Here is a 17,644-nt window from a genome sequence, read left to right as displayed (position 1 = left end):
AGTTTATTTTACAAGTCTATCATTATTTTTATAAAAAACTTTAAAATGAAAATTATCCTTAGAATTTCTATATCTGAAAGGCTGGCTCTTTGAAGTATGTAGTCATTTTAAAGTTGACCCTTGAACGACGTGGGTTTGAATTGCATAGGCCCACTTACATCTGGATTCTTTTCAGTAAATATAGTACTTGTCTGTGACAAAGCGAGAGAGAGGCATGGACATATATATACTACCAAACGTAAGGTAGATAGCTAGTGGGAAGCAGCCACATAGCACAGGGAGATTAGCTCGGTGCTTTGTGACCGCCTGGAGAGGTGGGATAGGGAGGGTGGGAGGGAGGGAGATGCAAGCGGGAAGAGATACGGGAACATATGTATATATATAACTGATTCATTTTGTTGTGAAGCTGAAACTAACATACCATTGTAAAGCAATTATACTCTAATAAAGATGTTAAAAAAATAAATACAGTACTTGTATTTTCATTTTATAACTCTTTAAACAGAGTGTGGGGGGAAAACTCTGTGTTGGATTAGAGATCACAATATGTGGGATCCAAAAGTACTAGAATTTGAATCCTGATTCTATTCAAACTGTTTAAGCTTCCTGTCCTTGGGTGAATCATTGATTACTTTCTTTGTTTTTGAGACAGAGATAATACTTGGATTTTTGATTTCACAGGGGGTTGGCACTTCTAACCCCTGCATTGTTCAAGGGTCAACTGTATATTTAAATATATTATCTCACTGAGGTATTTTTTTCTTAAATAGACAACTAAAGAAGAATTTCTGACTCATTGGTGGGATTCTTATTTATTTATTGTTTTGATTCTTTAACAGACTCTTAGTTAGGATTTTATCCTTAACTTTTCTATCTAGTGTTTTGAGAATTATGTAGAATGGAATAAATTGTGTTTTGCAAGTGTAAGTTGCTATTTCTTATGACTGATACACTAGAATATCAGTGCCATCTTAAAGGTCTCTAATCTTATATTCTGTTTAAGATCTGTTGGCTTTCCTTACCAAATACATCAAAACAAACTATTCTGCTCTTATTTGTCAAAGGTTTTACCACAATTATTACTTTTCCACAAATATTTCCCAACCTTCCTTTACTGTAGTTATTGTAGTCCCTATTACAAAAGTTTTTTAACTTCTCATAGGGTTGCTGTCACCATTGAGTGAGATGAAATTTATTTCATAATACAGGTCCTCTCATACACAAGATTATGCAAATTACCCAGCTTCTCACAAAATTTTAGTGACAATTAGATGAGATAGTCAATGTAGTATGTTTAACACATTGTCAGCACATAATGAGCCCTCATTACATATTAGTTGTTAATAATAATGTTAACAACAAGATGAGATTCTTTTAATAATAGAGATTTATGTTGTAATAATGGATTATGATCATGTACATACTGATAATAGTTCATTTTAAATGTTAAAAAAAGGAATGGGAATAAATCTTTTGCTTATGTTCAATAAATTTAAAAAAACAATAAATAATTTCTTCTTTTTCTTTATACTTTTACCTATTTATCAGTAGGGATACCCCAGGAGGTTAAGCCAAGAGACCCAGCTTGGTACTGGGGACCTTGGAGGAATAATGGTGCCTGTGCTGGTGTGGCACTTGGTGCCTACGAGTGCTTTATGACCTGAGTCTCATTCTCTAGGACTCCCTATGGGACCAGAAAATGGTTTCCAAATTGTGGATGACTCTATTGGTCCACTGCCCTAAGACTGCTTCCTTTGCAGTATTTGCTGAGTGGAGGTGCTAAATAACTTGAAAAGTGCAGCTCCTCGTGCAGAAAAATGAGTTCATGGTATCAGATGCCTGGAAGGATGAGGGTTTTGGGTACTTCTGCTGGGTAACGCCTTTGGAAGTCCTCAGAAATTTCCTTGGTGAGTCCTAGAACTTAGTTAACTATATCAGTGCCAAGCGGCTGAAGGAAATTATGTCTGTGCTGTCTTCCTTCACAGTTCTAGGTACTATGATCTCATTTTTTTTTGACTGATGACTGTAAAAAAGTTGATTGTTCTTTGATTGGTAATTAGATAATTGGATTACTGCCAAAAAAGTGGAGATTGCTCTTTGATGGTTTTAATATCTGGCATATATTTTTGGGCCAGAACAAGACTAGCAGAAGCATTTTATTATATATTTCTGTGAGTAACCTCTGAAGCAGAAAAGATTCAACTATTCAAATTAAATAGAAACTTTAAATAGCTAATATAATAGTGGAGGAACTTTAGAAATGTCCATGTAGTAAAAGGTAAAGGCAATTCTGGACCATTCTAAGAAAGATCTTAAGCATTTCAGCAAGAGTGTGTCATAAACAAATTTATGTGGAGCATGAATTGTATGAGAAAAAGAGTGGAAGAAGGAAAACTGGCTCAGAGACCATCCTGGTAATTCAGGTGCAAAGTGAGTGTTGTGTGCGTGTGTGTGTGTGTGCGCGTGTGTGCGTGTGTGTGTGTGTGAATGTGTGTGTGTAATATGAGATGTGCAGGACCTACTCTGAAGCCATTGAATCAAACTGTGGAAGTGAGGCCAAGAAATACATCCATATTTTTTAAAACTTCCTCAAATGATTTCAAGGGCAGCCAGGACTAAACTTCCTGGCTGAGATGAGGAAAAAGCTAAAATTAAATTGTTGCTTTTTGCCCTATCTCCAAATTTTATCTTGTTCTTATGAATCTTTGTGCTGACATTGCTACTGAAGCAAGCTTGGGTCCACTTGCCTGCTGTGCAGCAAAGCCAATTGACTGACAGCAGGCTGTGGTGAAGGAAAGTACAGTATTTATTTGCAATGTGCCAAGGAGTACGGGAAGCTCATCTTCCAAAGACCCAAACTCCTCGATGGCTTTCAGGGAAGGATTTTAAAGGCAGTGTTTGGGGTGAGGGCTACAGGGTGTGTGGCTTTCTTCTGATTGGTTGGCTGTGGGATAACAGGGTGATGTTTGAGGAGTCTTAATCAACCTTCTGGTCCCCACCAGGGGTCTTAATTTCCTGCAGAACAACTCAAATATGTGTGTCAGATTGTTATGCATTTCCTTTGAGGAAGAACTAAGAATGTTTATAACTAAACTATTGTCATTACTTTTCTTCTTTAACTGCTTTTCCTTTGTTTCTGCAGTCCCTCACTTCCCTAATTAGTAACTGCTTGAGTCTGCTCTTTGGAACTCAGGGAAGGCCGCGGAGACTAAAGTCTTTTTCTACAAACAAGAAATGGCAGACATGGAGAGGCCTTTGTACCCAGGAGGGCCCCTCAGGGTCCTGCTCAGTTTCAACCCCCTCTTTTTCTTTGATACTCCTCAATCCTGAGGGCAACAAGGGCGGAACAAGAAAGGGAATAAAGTTTTGGATAGAGAGGTTCATCACATACTCGGCAGAGGAACTCGGTTTTAGGGGACTCAGTTTCAATATCACTTAACTGATGATAGACTTCCCTTCCTCACAGACACTTCCCTTTGTCTATATAGCCCTGTACCCTGTTCTTGCTTTTCCTTATTGCCTAGATGAAATCTCTTGGGGTTGAACAAGAACAACCAAATTTTACAATGAAAAAAAATCTAAAAGATATCATCAAGGGAACAACTTGAAAGTTCAGGGATCTTCTGAATAACTAATAGTCAGAGGTCCCTAATAGTTACAGAATGAATGACCCTGGATGACATTACCAAACAAAAAGGATCATGTGGAAAAGGACAATGTTATTGCAATACTGTGTAACATCTCTTTTCAAATGTAAACATTTCAGATGCTGGATAACCTTTTACTCATTCTAAAGAAGAGATGGATGGCCTCAGATCTTGACAGGGCTTCACCTCATCACCCTGGTTCTTTAGTCACTGTCAGAGTAACCAAAAGCATCATTTCCCACCTGGGGAGTTGATGTGACCTGCCCTTTCAGAGGCCTCCTCTAAAAAGTTAAGTATAAATAACAAGTGGTGGAAAGTCTTTAATCCGTGAATTAGCATTTCAAAGATCAAAGATAATAGATCTCTGAAGTCTCTCTCTGTTCCAAAGAGCTGTCACCACGCGAATAGTTCAGAGGCTCCTGGTCTCCCTGTTTCCTTCCTGTCTCTTTCTCTATCTGTTCTCTATCTCTCTTTTTCTCTCTCTCCCCTCAAACCCTTACAGTTTTAGGAATATGCTCTTTGTTTCCTTTCCCTTGGTGGTTATTCTACGATTGTCTGTCTTTCTCTGTTTTCTGTGCTCATCCAGCTGTCCTTCCTCCTGTACCTCTCGTAAAGCAAATATTTTTTGAGCGTCCACTTTGTATTAGGCTCTGTACTAAATCCTGGATATTCAACAGAAAATAAAACAAACATGATCCTTGCCCTCATATGTATATATGATGCTTGCATTTTCCCTTTCCTTCAATCTACTTTCTCTTGCTCTTTTTCTTTCTACTACTTTGACCTCCGTTAATTGGCTATAATGCAGAATGAAAAAAAATTTTAATGCAACTTATATGTATATATTGCTAATCTCTCTCCTCCCACTGCCCTACGTTTTGATGTTTGTTTCACTTAAAAATCAAAGTAAAACAATAACTGAAGCTAACCAAGCAGAGTCTGGGGTATTATCCAGTATTCAAACACATTAATAATTCTCAGTAAAATGTATCAGGATTTATTTATATCAAGTGGAGTAAATGAAGGTTAAATTGATACTTAGTCTCATGATATTTTAGGTCAAATTTTGCTACTAAAAGAATCTCAGCATCAGACTTAAAAAAAACTTTGCTAATTTCAGAGCTTCCTTATTTTAGAAAAAGGACGAAGGATTTCAGACCTGCTTAGCACATGCCTGGTGCATAGTAGGTAGTCTTAGAAATATGTGCTGAATGAAATTTCACCCACTTTATTGTCCAAATATGTGCATCACGTAAGGACAAGTATAACTCAAAATTAAGAGGTTTGATTCTCCCTGTTGACAATAAGGAAAGAGTTTTCCGCCCCCTCTTTTTCTTGGAGCATTTATTTTAGAAAACTTATAATTGGAAGTACTTTCTTCTGTTTTTGAAATGTACATAAATCCTTTTGAGGACGACACTGGCATTTTGTCAGCTTTGTGACCCAAGAATGTGTTTCTCAAGAACCTGGAGCCATCTCTCTGAATACAAACATCAAGGGAGATAGCACCCCTCTCTCCCAGTTTCTGGGGGATGGTAGCACACTAATTTAGGTGGGTGCTTTGTTCTCAGCTGCAAAACTACCTCCTGTCATAAAGATCTGAGAATTTTGTTTTTTTTCTTGGTAAAGCCAGCTAGCTAATACAGATGGTTACCTAATTACCAGGTAAAGTAAGGATGAACTACGTGTGTGTGACAAATGGTGCTGTCAAGTCCTCTTACTTGAGGACTAGTTATTAGTTATTTTTTGAACATGTATAAGATGAGTTGTATCTGCTTGGCTATATAAAAGCATAAGATTCCTCTCTGTTCTTGCAGCCTCTTAGAGGGATTTAATGCTTATGCAATTTTTTTAAAAAAAGGTGTTTCTTTCTCTACTGTCTTTGTGGAGAAGATTTCTGGGTTGGGAGATGATTTTGTTTTTAATTCTATTTCCCCAACGATTTGTACCATGATGTAGTAGCCACATTTTAAAGATAACGTTCAGCTAATTTTAACTCCTTCTTACTGAAATTTTTGTTTGCTAGTGATAAATTTCAGTTAATGTTAAATTAGCCTTTTGTGTAAAGCATGGGCAGTTGGTAGGTGTCACTTGTAAAAGTAATATGTGTACTTCTTAAATATTGCGGCCTGAGACAGAGATTGCTGAGGTAGGGGATGGTCTATTGATATCTGAGGAATTTGAAAGAAGAAAAGTTAAGAGGGAAATCTTCTAAAGTCAATGGCAAAAGCTAAAAAGGGAAAAGAAGTGTGTCTGAGCTGAGCAAGTTTGAGAGATTATTTTACACAGTGGGTGTGATGGTTAATTTTATGTGTCAAATTGACTACTCTAAGGGATGCCCAGATAGCTGGTAAAACACCATTTCTGGGCATGTCTGTGAGGATGTAAAGAAGGTCACCCTCACCAATGTGGGTGGGTGCCATCCAATTGCTTGAGGGACTGTGTAGAGCAAAAAGGCAGAGGAAGGTCGAGTTTGCTCTCTTTGCCTGAGCTCAGACATCCTTCTGCCCTTGGACATCAGTGCCCCGGGTTCTCTGGCTTTCAGATTGAGACCTGGACTTAAATCACCGGCCCCCCTCTGATTTCCGGGTCTTTGGACTCAGTCTTACACTACTGGTTCCCCTGGTTCTCAGGCCGTCAGACTTGAATTAAATTACACAACTGTTTTCCCTGGTTCTCCAGCTTTCAGACATCAAATGATGAGGCTTCTCAGCCTCCATAATTTTGTAAGCCAATTCCTATAAATAAATTCCCAATGCCTCTCTCTCTCTTTTGGTCCTGTTGCTTCTGTTTCTCTGGAGAACCCTAACGCAATGGGACTCACTAGAGTGTTCCTGTAGAGTTATTCATTTTAACTCATTTAGGATCACAGACACGTGTGCTCTCATGTAAACTTAGTTTTATCCAGACTTTTGAGTGATGTTTCTTTGGTCACCTCTGCATATTTTTGAAATAATTGTGTACATTGTATATCTGCAGTTATTTTTGGAATTTAGATATTTAATCTGTTAAAATATCTTTGGCTGCACATAATAAATACCTGACTCAATGGCCTTATGAAGACATATGTTAGCTCCTGTGCAAGTTTAGAGGAAGGACAGGGCTTCATGATTGGCTAAGCCCAGTGGCTCTCATTTCATTTCTCTTTTGTTCTGTTGGTTGTGCCTTCTTTGTGTTATCATAATCCTCAGACTGTTTTCTCTTATCATGGCATGTGTCATGCTTTAAAACTGCCTACTATGAGAAGCAACTTTTGCCCTGGTATTTCAAGTAAGACACCTGAGATTCTCCTTTATCAGACCACTTTGTTCGCATATATACACCTGACGTGAAGCCTGTGGTCAAGGAAGGCCACTAAACTAGCTAAGAACCAGCCTTGTAGATAGAGTGAGATTCCCCTTCCTCTGCATTACATGTGTTACTAGGAAACAATGTATACTTTCAGCACGGGAGAAGGTATCTGGAGTAAATGGGTACTGGGTAGGTACCAAGGCACAGTGTGTTGAATAGGCCAAGACGTGTCTCTTACATAAAATTTTATAAGGTATAATCTGCCAAGGCACCCGTGAGTTAGTGTTACTAGGTGCTAGAGAAGACTTAGGGTTCGCATGCTTTGCATAGTTTCTCACACTGTTATTATCTTATAGGAATGATTTATCACCCTGTGACACATCTCTACTGTGGTAGAGATGAACGGTGCTGACTGCAGTTCATTCTCTGGAAGACTTCACAGTCTCTTGCACCAATTACCTCAGACAATGAGCTATATGGAGCGACTGGGACATTTAAGAACAGGTGCAAGTTTGCCGTTCTCCCTTCCTCTTCCCAGGATATGACAAGCCTAGAAGCCTTGTATTGAGAATATTCACACCACTAGATAGGGGAGCTTCCGTCATCCCGAATCCAGTGGCAACACAAAGCAGAAGGCTCTGCTATCTCTGATGAAACAGCATAAAGCAAGGAATAAACTTCAGCTGTGTTGACGCATGAGGTTTCAGGGTTAACATGACAACATCATAACCTAGCTTATCCTGATTGACTTATTATGTCACGTTATTGGATCACATCTGGCATTATTCAAGCCCTATTATCAGTTTAAGTGCTTTTTTCTCGTATTTATAAAGTAATATTTATATTTGTGAGGGTTGGCCACTGCTTTATTGCAACATTTTCTCTTTATGGTCCAACCTTATTATCTTTCGGAGCTATAGATTAATATATAAAACATGCCTTTCCTTACCTAGCCCTGCCACTTGGCCTATAGGCTAACAACGTAAGTATACATTACTTTTATGGGTAAAATGGTTAAAGTTTTAAGTGTGAGTCTTATGGTTAAGAATTCAAGTAATTACTATAAAAGAGTCCACTTAAAAGCAGTTTCTTAAGAGCACAAACGAGCTACCTTGAAAATATTGCTTTGTTGCCGCTAAGTTGAGAACATAAAATACTGTTTTTCATTCACATACTAATTTAATGATTCCAGATTTGTTTCATATGTTTTATCTCTTTTCCTCCTCACTCTGATTAAATGAGATATTGGAAAAGTGGTATCACTTCAGACTATAGACAAGTAAACTGTACGGTCAGACTTACCCAAGGCCTAATCCATGGCTAAACAAGATTTATAGACTCCCAAATAAGTGGTATTTATATCATGCCACATGTCAAAACCACTTCTATGAATATAATAGTTATATTTCCTATGATTTTCTAAAAAGATGAGGCAATAATCAGTCTTACTTTATACAGCATAAAGTAATTTACTGCATTTTTGTCTTAATACTTGATGCTTGCCAAGAAACACAAGAAATGATTTAAAACTCTCGTGTGCTATCTGGTGAGTTCTTATAACAAACTTCAAATCTCAAACTGTGTATCTCTGGAAAATAGCATGGGAATATTTTATTATAAAGAAGTTAATTATAAAAAGCATTTATTTTCCAACTGAAAATCTAGGTTTACAATGAACATACTTTAGAACCTGGCAAGGCAGGTAGCATGGTGTATTAGATATTGTGCCAGGGGTCCCCAAATCCACCCTGTCTCGGTGAGTCACTAGAAGGACTCTGAAAAGCTGTTAAATGCATGGTTACAAGTTATTACAGTGAAAGCACACAGATTAAGATCAGCAGAGGGAAAAGGTGCATGGGGAGAGGTCCAGGAGTAATCAGGTATAAGCTTCCAGGTGTTCCCTCCCAGTAGGGTCACATGGGGACATGCTTAATTCTCCCAGCGGTGATGTGTGACAACTCATACAAAATGTTGCAAACCGTGGAAGCTCCCATTAGCCTTGATGGTTTTTCTTGGGGATCAGTCAGGTAGGCATGCAGCCCTGTGTGAGTGACCACAACTCAGACTCCAGTCCCCCCAACCCCTGCCGGAGGGAAACAGGCATTCACCACAAGAACAGCATGGCCTAAGGCCACAGGCATACAAAGCACTTATCAGGTAGAATATGCCAGGGCTCAGCTCCTCTCCCAGGAACTGGCCAACGGCAGTTCTAAAGACTGGCCTCTCTTTGCAATGTGCAGGGTTTGAGTAACTCAGGCCTGCTCAAAAAAGTGAACCCTTTTGTGCCTAGATATAGAATCGGACCTGGAATTAGGAAGAAGCAATTCTGCTGTGATCCCTTGTGATCCCTAAGCAGAATTAGGAAGAAGCAATTCTGCTAGCAAATCCCTTGTGATCCCTAAGCCTCAACTTTGTGATCTTTAAAATGATGTTAATAACATAGGAAACCATAATGATCTCATTGGAGTATAATTTTTAAAAAAATGAAGGAATGTATATAATGGAGTCTTATAGTTTATAATTTATTCAAGTGATTATGGAAATTTGGGGATAGGAGCCTCATAATAAACATACGATAGTGTAAATGCATTTATTCATTCATTCGATAAACATTCATTGAATGCCTAGAATTTGCTAGGTACTAGGAGAGAACAAAATGTTAAAGCTTACTAACATGCTTCTTGCTCTCACAGAAGTTATTATATATTAAGAATGGGTAGAGAGCACTCCCTCTTGCAAGAGCACCAGAATCACAACTTACTGCTGAACAATCATCGACGGGAAGACACTGGAACTCACCAAAAATGATACCCCACATCCAAAGACAAAGGAGAAGCTGCAATGAGATGGTAGAAGGGGAGCAATCACAATAAAATCAAATCCCATAACCACTGGGTTGGTGACTCACAAACTGGAGAACACTTATACCACAGAAGTCCACGCACTAGAGTGAAGGTTCTGAGCCCCACGTCAGGCTTCCCAACCTGGGGGTCCGGCAACGGGAGGAGGAATTCCTAGAGAATCAGACTTTGAAGGCTAGTGGTGTTTGATTGCAGGAGTTCGACAGACTCCACGCTTGGAGAGCACACACAAAGTAGTGTGTGCATTGGGACCCAGGGGAAGGAGCAGTGACCCCATAGGAGACTGAACCAGACCTATCTGCTAGTGTTGGAGGGTCTCCTGCAGAGGTGGGTGGTGGCTGTGGCTCACTGTGGGGACAAGGACACTGGCAGCAGAAGTTTTGGGAAATACACCTTGGTGTGAGCCCTCCCAGAGTCTGCCATTAGCCCCACCAAAGAGCCCAGGTAGGCTCCAGTGCTGGGTTGCCTCAGGCCAAACAACCAACAGGGAGGGAACCCAGCCCCACCCATCAGCAGACAAGTGGATTAAAGTTTTTCTGAGCTCTGCCCACCAGAGCAACATGCAGCTCTACCCACTACCAGTCCCTCCCATCAGGAAGCTTGCACAAGCCTCTTAGACAGCCTCATCCACCAGAGGGCAGACAGCAGAAGCAAGCAGAGCTACAATTCTGCAGCCTGTGAAAGGAAAACCACATTCACAGAAAGATAGACACAATGAAAAGGCAGAGGACTTTATACCAGATGAAGAAACAAGATGAGACCCAGGAAAAACAACTAAATGAAGTGGAGATAGGCAACCTTCCAGAAAAAGAATTCAGAATAATGATAGTGAAGAGGATCCAGGACCTTGAAAAAGAATGAAGGCAAAGATCGAGAAGGTGCAAGAAATGTTTAACAAAAACCTAGAAGAATTAAAGAACAAACAAGCAGAGATGAGCAGTACAATAACTGAAATGAAAAATACACTAGAAGGAATCAATAGCAGAATACCTGAGGCAGAAGAACGGATAAGTGACCTGGAAGACAGAATGGTGGAATTCACTGCCATGGAAAAGAATAAAGAAAAAAGAATGAAAAGAAATGAAGACAGCCTAAGAGACCTCTGGGACAACATTAAATGCAACAAGATTCACATTATAGGGGTCCCAGAAGGAGAAGAGAGAGAGAAAGGACCTGAGAAAATATTTGAAGAGATTATAGTCAAAAACTTCCCTAACATGGGAAAGGAAATAGTCACTCAAGTCCAGGAAGTGCAGAGAGTCCCAGGCAGGATAAACCCAAGGAGAAACATACTGAGACACATAGTAATAAAAGTGACAAAAATTAAAGACAAAGAAAAATTGAAAGCAACAAGGGAAAAGCGACAAATAACATACAAATAACATAAGGTTAACAGCTGATTTCTCAGCAGAAACTCTACAAGCCAGAAGGGAGAGGCATGATACATTTAAAGTGATGAAAGGGAAGAACCTACAACCAAGATTACTCTACCCAGCAAGGGAGGGTCTCATTCAGATTTGATGGAGAAATCAAAAGCTTTACAGACAAGCAAAAGCTAAGAGAATTCAGCGCCACCAAACCAGCTCTACAACAAATGCTAAAGGAACTTCTCTAAGTGGGAAACACAAGAGAAGAAAAAGACCTACAAAAACAAACCCAAAACAATTAAGAAAATGGTCATAGGAACATACATATCAATAATTACCTTAAATGTGAATGGATTGAATGCTACAACCAAAAGACACAGGCTCGCTGAATAGATAAAAAAACAAGACCCATATATATGCTGTCTACGAGAGACCCACTTCAGACCTAGGGACACATACAGACAGAAAGTGAGGGGATGGAAAAAGATATTCCATGCAAATGGAAATCAAAAGAAAGCTGGAGTAGCAAAACTCATATCAGATAAAATAGACTTTAAAATAAAGAATGTTACAAGAGACAAGGAAGGACACTACATAATGATCAAGGGATCAATCCAAGAAGAAGATATAATAATTATATATATATGCACCCAACATAGGAGCACCTCAATACATAAGGCAACTGCTAACAGCTATTAAAGAAGAAATCAACAGTAACACAATAATAGTGGGGGACTTTAACACCCCACTTATACCAATGGACAGATTAACCAAAATGAAAATAAGGAAACACAAGCTTTAAATGACATTAAACAAGATGGACTTAATTGATATTTATAGGACATTCCATCCAAAAACAGCAGATTACACTTTCTTCTCAAGTGCACATGGAACGTTCTCCAGGATAGATCACATCTTGGGTCACAAATCAAGCCATGGTAAATTTAAGAAAATTGAAATCATATCAAGCATCTTTTCCGACCACAATGCTATGAGATTAGAAATCAATTACAGGGAGAAAACCATAAAAAATACAAACATACGGAGGCTAAACAATACATTACTAAATAACCAAGAGATCACTGAATAAATCAAATAGGAAATCAAAAAATACCTAGAGACAAGTGACAGTGAAAACATGATGACCCAAAACCTATGGGATGGGGGCTTCCCTGGTGGTGCAGTGGTTGAGAGTCCACCTGCCGACGCAGGGGACACAGGTTCGTGCCCCGGTCTGGGAAGATCCCACGTGCTCTGGAGTGGCTGGGTCCGTGAGCCATGGCCGCTGAGCCTGCGCATCTGGAGCCTGTGTTCCACAATGGTAGAGGCCACAACAGTGAAAGGCCCGTGTACCGTAAAAAACAAACAAACAAAAAACAAACCTGTGGGATGCAGCAAAAGCAGGCCTAAGAGAGGTTTATAGCAATACAAGCCTACCTCAAGAAACAAGAAAAATCTCAAATAAACAATTTAACTTGACACCTAAAAGAAATAGAGAAAGAAGAACAAACAAAACGCAAAGTTAGTAGAAGGAAAGAAATCATAAAGATCAAATCAGAGCAGAAATAAATGAAATAGAAACAAAACAGTAGCAAAGATCAATAAAACTAAAAGCTGTGTCATTGAGAAGATAAAATTGATAAACCTTTAGCTAGACTCATCAAGAAAAAGAGGGAGAGAACTCAAATCAATAAAATTAGAGGTGAAAAAGAAGTTACAATGGACACCGCAGAAATACAAAACATCCTAAGAGACTACTACAAACAACTCTATGCCAATAAAATGGACAACCTGGAAGAAATGGACAAATTCTTAGAAAGGTATAAGCTCCCAAGACTGAACCAGGAAGAAATAGAAAATATGAACAGACCAATCACAAGTAATGAAATTGAAACTGTGATAAAAATTCTTCCAAGAAAGAAAAGTCCAGGACCAGATGGCTTCACAGGTGAATTCTATCAAACATTTAGAAAGAGCAAACACCCATCCTTCTCAAACTCTTCCAGAAAGTTGCAGAGGAAGGAACACTCCCAAACTCATTCTATGAGGCCACCATCACCCTGATACCAAAACCAGACAAAGATACTACAAAAAAAGAAAATTACAGACCAATATCACTGATGAATATAGATGCAAAAATCCTCAACAAAATATTAGCAAACAGAATCCAACAACACAGATAAAGGATCGTACACCATGATCCAGTGGGATTTATCCCAGGGATGCAGGGATTCTTCAATATAGGCAAATCAATCAATGTGATCCACCATGTGAACAAATTGAAGAATGAAAACCATATGATCATCTCAATAGATGCAGAAAAAGCTTTTGACAGAATTCAACACCCATTTATGATAAAAACTCTCCAGAAAGTGGGCATAGAGGGAACCTACCTCAACATAATAAAGGCCATATATGACAAACCCACAGCAAACATCATTCTCAATGGTGAAAAATTGAAAGCATTTCCTCTAAGATCAGGAACAAGACAAGGATGTCCACTCTCACCACTATTATTCAACATAGTTTTGGAAGTCCTAGCCATGGTGATCAGAGAGGAAAAGGAAGTAAAAGGAATCCAAATTGGAGAAGAAGTAAAACTGTCACTGTTTTCAGATGACATGATACTATACATAGAGAATCCTAAAAATGCCACCAGAAAACTATTAGAGCCAATCAATGAATATGGTAAAGTTGCAGGATACAAAATTAATTCACAGAAATCTCTTGCATTCCTATACACTAACAACAAAAGATCAGAAAGAGAAATTATGGAAAAAATCCCATTCACCACTGCAACAAAAAGAATAAATTACCTAGGAATAAACTTATCTAAGGAGGTTAAAGACCTGTACTGAGAAAACTGTAAGACACTGATGAAAGAAATAAAAGATGACACAAACAGATGGAGAGATACACCATGTTCTTGGATTGGAAGAATCAATATTGTGAAAATGACTATACTACCCAAAGCAATCTACAGATTCAATGCAATCTCTATCAGATTACCAGTGGCAATTTTTATAGAACTAGAACAAAAAATCTTAAATTTGTATGGAGACATAAAAGACCCCGAATAGCCAAAGCAGTCTTGAGGGAATAAAATGGAGAGGGAGGAATCAGACTCGCTGACTTCAGACTACACTACAAAGCTACAGTAATCAAGACAATATGGTACTGGCACAGAAACAGAAATATAGGTCAGGAACAGGATAGAAAGCCCAGAGATAAACCCACACACATATGGTCACCTTATTTTTGATAAAGGAGACAAGAATATACAAGAAAAAACAGCCTCTTCAATAAATGGTGCTGGGAAAACTGTTCAGCTACATACAAAAGAATGAAATTAGAACACTTCCTAACACTGTACACAAAATAAACTCAAAATGATTTAAGACCTAAATGTAAGGCCAGACACTATCAAACTCTTAGAGGAAAACACAGGCAGAACACTCTATGCCATCACAGCAAGATCCTTTTTGACCCACCTCCTAGAGAAATGGAAATAAAAACAAAAATGAACAAAAGGGACCTAATGAAGCTTAAAAGCTTTTGCACAGAAAAGGAAACCATAAAAAGGATGAGAAGACAACCCTCATAATGGGAGAAAATATTTGCAAATGAAACAACTGACAAAGGATTAATCTCCAGAATTTACAAGCAGCTCATGCAGCTCAATATCAAAAAAAAATCCAATCCAAAAAAAAATGGGCAGAAGACCTAAATAGACATTTCTCTGAAGAAGACATACAGATGGCCAAGAAGCACATGAAAAGCTGCTCAACATCACTAATTATTAGAGAAATGCAAATCAAAACTACAATGAGGTATCACCTCACACCAGTTAAAATGGGCATCATCAGTAAATCTACGAACAACAAATGCTGGAGAGGGTGTGGAGGAAAGGGAATCCTCTTGCACTGTTGGTGGGAATGTAAATTGATACAGCCACTATGGAGAACAGTATGGAGGTTCCTTAAAAAACTAATTACCATATGACCCAGCAATCCCACTTCTGGACATATGCCCAGAGAAAACCATAATTGAAAAAGACACATGCACCCCACTGTTCATTGTAGCATTGTTTACAATAGCCAGGTCATGGAAGCAAGCTAAGTGCCCATCAACAGACGAATGGATAAAGAAGATGTGGTACATATATACAATGCAATATTACTCAGCCATAAAAAGGGACGAAATTGGGTCATTTGTAGAGATGTGGATAGATGTAGAGACTGTCATACAGAGTTGAAGTAAGTCAGAAAGAGGCAAACAAATATCGTATATTAATGCGTATATGTGGAACCTAGAAAAATGGTACAGATGAACCGGTTTGCAGGGCAGATGTAGAGAGCAAACGTATGGACACAAAGTGGGGGAAGTCATGGGGGGCTGTGGTGGTGGTGAGATGAATTGGGAGATTAGGATTGACATATATACACTAATATGTATAAAATAGATAACTAATGAGAACCTGCTGTGCAAAAAAATAAATAAAATTCAAAAATTCAAAAAAAAAAAAAGAAAAAGAATGGGTGGAGAGATAAGTGAAAAGACCTGGGCAAAAAGAGTGATAAAAATGATGATGGGGTTGGTAGAAGGTGTGATGGGAGTAGCTTAGGTGGGTAATGTCACCTGGTTAGTGTTGTTCACCAATTATTCCAGCAATTCAATTTATTCTGGCCCAGGGACTGTGACCAGGAGGTGTTTGGACCCCTTATGACTGAAAGCTTTATAAGCAAGTGTGCACTCTGCAGGCCCTCACCCTGACGTAATAAGATAGAAGCTGCTTGGGTTGCTGGGTCAGTGCATAAAGACAGCTGTTTTGACTTTCAGTTTTGCATGTGTGAGGAATAAACCTTTGTTAGAATTATGAAAGTTCAGGGTCACATTTTCTTTGCAGCATAATCTACCATATCTAATAGAGTACCTAACCCAGACCCAGGAATTAGGAAGGCCCAGAGTGAAAAGAATACCAGGGAATTAAAATAATTCAGTGTGCTTGGATTAAAGGATGCTTGAAAGGCCAATGAGAAGAATTAGCATGAAAGGTCCAGGCTTTGGAAAGTCTTGTCAACCATGTTAAGGAATTTGACAGATAGCAAAGAGCCATTGAGAATTTTAATTTAGAATGACAAACAGGTCAAATTTATGTTTTAGAGTGATTACTCTTGTTGCAGGATAGGGAGTAGATTGAAGCAGGACACAATCTGAGGAAAGGAGGCATGTTAATAGAGCCTGTAGCAGCAAGCCAGAGGAAAGCTATCCTCAAGTGTTGGGGAGACTGGAGGTGAAGGAAAAGAGTGTAAATAAGCCTTTACAAAGGCTTTGGGAAGGCGCTCTAGCAGTGTGTTCAAATAGTCCAATGTTTCTGTAAAACATGCAAACGTAAGATATTTTAACCCTAATCAGCTGACATTCTCTGCTCCAACTTCTCCTCTGTCACACTTCTCCTTCCTGTCAGGTGGCTTTGTAGAGGCTGTCCACATATTTGAATTAAGCTAGGGATATATTTAGTTTGGGTTTAGTGTGATATAGTTATGTAGCCTGAAGTCACTTCCATATACAGATATTCCATATATTTATTCCATATATAGTTTAGCTATTTTCATGTAGGAATGTCTTCCAGGAAAACTCGTATTGCTACCATGTTAATCCACTTCATGAAACACAAAGGTGCAGTGCCAGAATCAGAACCTGTTATGAATTTATCCTATGGAACCCAGCACAAAAAGAACATGGAGCAGAAGGATTGTGATTTGCAGAGCCAAAAGGAAGTCTGTGGAAAATTCTTTCAGTCATTAGATATGTAACATTGTAAATGGAAGATTCTGTCTCAACTGTATGTATCTCATCAAAATGGAAGTTTTCTCATATCAGGTACAATTGCATAAAACCTATAATATGTCACTACTTATGGACATCAATGCAAACTTACTGAGTCGTCGATTAAAGAGTATTTAAGATTATGAAATGCCTTGAAAGGAAGAGAATATATATGAAAGAAATTTGTTAGGGTGAGACTACTAACATCAAAGATACCCTCAATGCCTTCTGGTATTCATGCCTTTGTACAATCTCCTCTCTTAAGTCTGGGTTGGCCATATTGCTTGGTTTTGACCAATGTGGTAGAAGTGATGAATTCTTAGTAGGTGAGTTCACCTACCAAGTAGTAGATTCACCTTAGTAGGTGAATTCTGAGGCGAAGTCCTAAGAAACCTTGCAGCTTCTGCCTGGATCTCTTGAAACATGTACTGTAGGGGAAGCAATACATTGTATAAAAAGTCCAATTACCCTAAGATTGCAATTCTGTGAGGAAGCTCAAGCTAGTCATGTGAGAGGGCCTGCATCCTCCACCTATTTCAGCCATGACAGCTGAGGCTCCAGGCATTTGGTGAGAAGCCATCTTTTATGTCCTGCCAATTCAAGCCTCCATGTGATTGCAACAGATTGAGAAACCTCAAGTGAGAAATGC

The sequence above is a fragment of the Lipotes vexillifer genome, unplaced genomic scaffold (genome assembly GCF_000442215.2).
Source record: "Lipotes vexillifer unplaced genomic scaffold, Lipotes_vexillifer_v1.1 scaffold1061, whole genome shotgun sequence".
NCBI classification, from domain to species: Eukaryota; Metazoa; Chordata; class Mammalia; order Artiodactyla; family Lipotidae; genus Lipotes; species Lipotes vexillifer.
This window is presented reverse-complemented; position numbering follows the sequence as displayed.